Source organism: Trachypithecus francoisi, unplaced genomic scaffold (genome assembly GCF_009764315.1).
Source record: "Trachypithecus francoisi isolate TF-2019V2 unplaced genomic scaffold, Tfra_2.0 Contig01474, whole genome shotgun sequence".
NCBI classification, from domain to species: Eukaryota; Metazoa; Chordata; class Mammalia; order Primates; family Cercopithecidae; genus Trachypithecus; species Trachypithecus francoisi.
In genome coordinates, this window is record NW_022681435.1 from 5,741,012 (window position 1) to 5,746,724 (window position 5,713).

Below are 5,713 nucleotides of genomic sequence, written 5' to 3' on the forward strand. Positions count from 1 at the left end.
TGACTTCCTGGGGTGAGCCATCGCTGCCTCAATGAAATTATTGAACCAGAGAAACTTCTCCAATGTGGGTGGATTTAGAAAAAGATATGCGTGTGGTGAGAATGACTGAACACCTTGTATATGGGGTGATGCAGTGGTGGTCCCCTGAAGCAGTAACCGCTGTAGCAGGCTTCCACATTGGGCCCTGATACTGCAATGTTGTGTGAACTTGGACCAATTAATGTTAAGTTTCAAAGTTATTATTTGAAGAATAGGTAGTGTAAAATCTACTGCACTAGCTGGATTAAAAGCCAAATTTCTGGCCGGGCGCGGTGGCTCAAGCCTGTAATCCCAGCACTTTGGGAGGCCGAGACGGGCGGATCACGAGGTCAGGAGATCGAGACCATCCTGGCTAATACGGTGAAACCCTGTCTCTACTTAAAAATACAAAAAACTAGCCAGGCAACGAGGCGGGCGCCTGTAGTCCCAGCTACTCGGGAGGCTGAGGCAGGAGAATGGCATAAACCCGGGAGGTGGAGCTTGCGGTGAGCTGAGATCCGGCCACTGCACTCCAGCCTGGGTGGCAGAGCAAGACTCTGTCTCAAAAAAAAAAAAAAAAAAAAAAACCAAATTTCTAGTTCCACGGGTGGAGGGTAAAGCAAGATGTTTTTCTTCTAAGTGCATGGGGCCTTTGCACAGAGAAGCTAGCTGCATGGGATGTGAGGAAAACAAAAACAAATTCAGACGCTGCTTCCAGTCTTCTTTAGCCGGAAAAAAGACAGAAGGGAGAAAGAGGCTGTCGTTTTCCTCCACTTCATGAGTGACCTGGGGAAATGGAGGGGGCACTGTTCCAGCAGCTCACTGGTGCCTAAAGTGTGTTTACTCACAAACTTTTGATACCAAATGTGTGTGGGTTTCTCTTCCCCTCACATTAAGCAGTTCTCTAGTTCTTCGGACAACAACTGGGTGATCTACAATTCCATTCAAGTCTGATAATAATTACCTGGAGTTAGTGCAGACCCGTAGTTAACGGCTCAGTCCCACAAAACTGGCCTCACTTCAAATGCCAATCACATGTCCTGGGTTGCACCTGCACTTTGGTTCTGATTGACTGGTTATAAATCAGGGGTTTCCATGCCCTTCTCCTCATGTTTGAGAATTTGCTGGAAAAATGTAGGAAAACCCTTTACTTACATTTACTGGTTTGTTATAAAGGATACAACTCAGAATAGCCAAATGAAGAGACACACAGGGCAAGCTACAGGGAATGGGTGCCCTATTCCCCCAGCACCTCCATGAGTTCACTAACCTCAAAGCTCCCTGAAGCCCCTTGTTTAGGAGTTTTTAGGAATGATGGATTAAATGTTTGGCCATTGGTGATTGAACTCAATCTCTGGCTCTCTCTTCTCCCTGAAGATCAGGGTGTGAAACTGAAAGTTCCAATCCTGTAATCATCCGTTGGGCTTTCTGGCAAAGAGCTCCCATCCTGAGGCTATCTAGGAACCGTTAGTCACCAGTCATCTCATTAACATATAGAAAGACATTCTTTTTTTTAAAAAAAATTGTTTATTTATTTATTTATGTTGTTGTTGTTGTTTGAGATGGAGTCTCACTCTCTCGCCCAGACTGGAATGCAGGGGCGCAACCTGGGTTCACTGCAACTTCCGCCTCCCAGGTTCAAGCGATTCTCGTGCCTCAGCCTCCTGAGTAGCTGGGACTACAGCTGTGTGCCAACACACCCAGCCAATTTTTGTAGTTTTAGTAGAGACGGGGTTTCATCATGTTGGCCAGGCTGGTCTCGAAATCCTGGCCCCAAGTGACCCACCCACCTTGTCCTCCCAAAGTTCTGGCATTACAGGCTTGAGTGCCCAGCCCTTAACTTTCATTTTAAGTTCAGGGGTACAAGGGCAGGTGTGTTACGTAGGTAAACTTGTGTCATGGGGCTTGGTGTACAGATTATTTCATCACCCAGGTATTAAGCCTAGTATCCGTTAGTTATTTTTCCTGATCCTCTCCCTCCTCCCACCGTCCACCTAATAAGCCCAAGTGTGTATTTTTCCCCTCTATGTATCCATGTGTTCGCACGATTTAGCTGTAACTTATAAGTGAGGATATGCGGTATTTAGTTTTCTGTTCCTGGGTTAGTTTGCTAAGGATAATGGCCACCAGCTCCATCCATGTTCCTGTAAAGAACATGATCTCATTCTTTTTTATGGCTGCATAGTATTCCATGGTGTACATGTGCCACATTTTCTTTACTCGGTCTGTCACTGATGGGCATTTAGGTTGATTCCATAGCTTTGCTATTGTGAATAGTGCTGCAATGAACATATGTGTGCATGTGTCTTTATAACAGAACTATTTATGTTCCTTTGGTTATATACCCAGTAATGGGATTGCTGGGTTGAATGACATTTCTGTCTTTAGGTCCAAAAAAACCACTCTTAGTTGTGTCAGAGATTCTATGAGTCTTAGAAGCTCATGTGTCAGGAACTGTGGACTAAGACTAAATATATATATTTTTATTGTAGTACATTGGCTCTGTTCATCCAGTTAGAAGAACAGCATTTCTTCAGGGGCATCTCAACAGAGACACGACATAGGGAAGGTGCAGAATTCTGTATGCCTGGATACATTGCGAGCTGGCCTGAAGAGATGCACACAGGTTCTTCCTAGAGGCTGTGGAGATGTGGTCCTGATTCTTACTATTGGGTCCAGGCATTGGGGCCTGAAATTCCTACCACAGGAATTAAAAAAAGAAAGTTCATTCATATTCAGATAGTTCTAAGCTGGTAAGTGCGTTTCTATTCAAACTCCTACATTATTTTCAAGGTGCATTAGCCCATTTATGTTTAATGCCTATGGTTTCAACTAGCTCAGGGGCATTCTGATAACTGGAAAGAAAGCTGTTTACAAGGTGGTTTATGTTAGGTGACTTTGCCAATAAACCTGTCTTGAAAGGTTGCTGGAAGGATTATGTGAAACCATATGAAGATTCTAAACAGTGCCTACTACATTAAGTGCTGGATGGTGACTAAGACAAACTCAGTCCCTCTCCTTATGATCCTTATGATTTAGTGAGAAAATGGAAAAATAAACACGTCATTTCATTCTCATTCTAATTGGCCAGGGTTGTAATGCAGAGTAAAATCTGAACAACTCCTGTAAATTGTATGCTAAATTAAGCTTAAGTGAGCACATACTATTTTCTAGGGCTCAAGTCCAAAGGTTTCATTAGATTTTTCAAGGTCTCCTTGGCTCAAAGGAGTTTAACGATCATTCTTTAGAAGTAGATGAAAAGCACCCCAAATTATCTTATGAAACACATTATTTTCCTGTTTTCCAATTCATTTTCTGAAAGCTAGCATTACATTTTATAAAAGCCAATAAAGATATTTCAAAAGTAAAACTATAGGCTGATTTTACTTATGGATATAGATGTAAAAATTCTAGATCAAATATTCACAAACCAAATGCAGTATTGCATTAGAAGAATAGACATTGAGGAACCCCAGTGGCGTCTTTGCATTCTCCACTCTGGCTGGCGGGTGAAGAGATGGTGTGAAGAGTGGCTGGTTGCTGTGACACAGTACTATATTGAAGCTCTGGAATAAGAATTGGTTTGACCTGTGGTCAGATGGCACCTGACCTGTTATGATGAGCAGACTCGGCAGAGTGTTGAGGATAAGGTCCACATGCAAGTGGAATGCCTCAGCATCCCCACCGGGCAGGAATGTCAGGATAGTCAGCCTCTGGATGGAAAGTCAAAAGACTGCATACTGCCAGGAGCAGTGGCTCATGTCTGTAATCCCAGCACTTTGGGAGGTCGAGACAGGCAGATCACTTGAGGTCAGGAGTTCGAGACCAGCATGGCCAACGTGGTGAAACCTTGTCTCTCCTAAAAATACAAAATTTAGCTAGTCATGGTGGCGCACACCTATAATCCCAGTTACTTGGGAGGCTGAGGCAGAAGAATTGCTTGAACCTGGGAGGTGGGGGTTGCAGTGAGCTGAGATCATGCCACTGCACTCCAGCCTGGGTGACAGAATGAGACTCTGTCTCAAAAAAAAAAAAAAAATATATATATATATAAAATATATTGTATACTTTATAATAAATAATATTTATGCATTATATAATTATACTTAAATATTAATGTATATTAATTGTATTAATATAATATTTAAAAATAATTATATAATATATAATATTCTTATTAAAATATATATTGATATATTTTTATATATATGGAAAAAGACTGCATGCTGCAGATTGTTAGGTGAGATGGGAAAGTGATTAGTCTTTATGTAGAAAACACAGGTGATTGCTTGGCCTGGAAATTTATACTCCAAGATTCCAGGACAAACACAGCCTATGTGGGCTCCACTGTCATGACTCATGAGACACCCGTGGTTTCCTCCCCTCCACCACACATGACCTATGCTGCTCCGGCCATGAGGAATATGGCCGTGAGCCATACAGTGGTGTGTGCCCGCCAGGAACTCAAACTGTCTATGCTGCTAATGGACAGGCGTATGCTGCACCCTGCCAGGACTCCTATGCAGGACTTGATGGACAGCAGCCTGCTAACCAAGTCATCATTCAAGAGTGATATCCAGACAATGACAGTGACCTGGCACTGGGCATGTTGGTGGGAGTGGCTATGGTCATGGCCTTAGGGTCTCTGTTCTGGGTCTTCTAGAGGCTGTAAGATCTTGATGTGCATAGCTTCTGATAATCCGGTGTGCAGTAATATGGTTTACAGGGCATTTCTGTTTGTGACAAATTTTTTTTTTTTTTTGAGATGGAGTCTTGCTCTGTCGCCCGGGCTGGAGTGCAGTGGCCGGATCTCAGCTCACTGCAAGCTCCGCCTCCCGGGTTTATGCCATTCTGCCTCAGCCTCCCGAGTAGCTGGGACTACAGGCGCCCGCCACCTCGCCCGGCTAGTTTTTTGTATTTTTAGTAGAGACGAGGTTTCACCATGTTAGCCAGGATGGTCTCGATCTCCTGACCTCGTGATCCGCCCGTCTCGGCCTCCCAAAGTGCTGGGATTACAGGCTTGAGCCACCGCGCCCGGCCAACAAATGTTTTTAACAATAATTTTAATCGTTCCTTTGAAAGTAGTGACATCATAATTGTAACTAATCCACGTAAGTACAACAGAGAAAGGTTTGAACTGTGGTATTTTTTTCTTTTCTTTTTTTTTTTTTTTTGAGATGGAGTCTCGCTCTGTCGCCCAGGCTGGAGTGCAGTGGTGCGATCTCAGCTCACTGCAACCTCTGCCTCCAGGGATCAAGTGATTCTCCTGCCTCAGCCTCCCGAGTAGCTGGGATTACAGGCACGTGCCACCACGCCTGGCTAATTTTCGTATTTTTAGTAGAGATGGGGTTTCACCATGTTGACCGGGATGGTCTTGATTTCCTGACCTTGTAATCTGCCCACCTCAGCCTCCCAAAGTACTGGGATTACAGGCGTGAGCCACCTTGCCCGGCCAGAACTGTGCTATTTTGTTCAAACATGGGCTCTCCAGGGCACTGGTTCATTCTAGGACCGTCCTTTCCGAAGTCTCAGAATACTTTATTTGAGCATACCTGTTTTGAAAGGGATTTTCTTTTTAGAGTTAGGTGTAGTGCTTAAGGGATAATTTGTTTTCATGTTATGCCAGTAATATAGTGTTGTATGAGTCATGAGTGATTGTGGCAAGAAAATCTATAGCTCCTTTCCATTTAAGGTT

The 5,713-nt window shown here is 43.7% G+C and overlaps 1 pseudogene; it reads left to right on the top strand.

The window, feature by feature from the left end:
• The first annotated feature begins 3,534 nt into the window (after nt 1-3,534).
• Nucleotides 3,535-4,681, top strand: LOC117098829 (annotated as a pseudogene).
• Nucleotides 4,682-5,713: the final 1,032 nt, after the last annotated feature.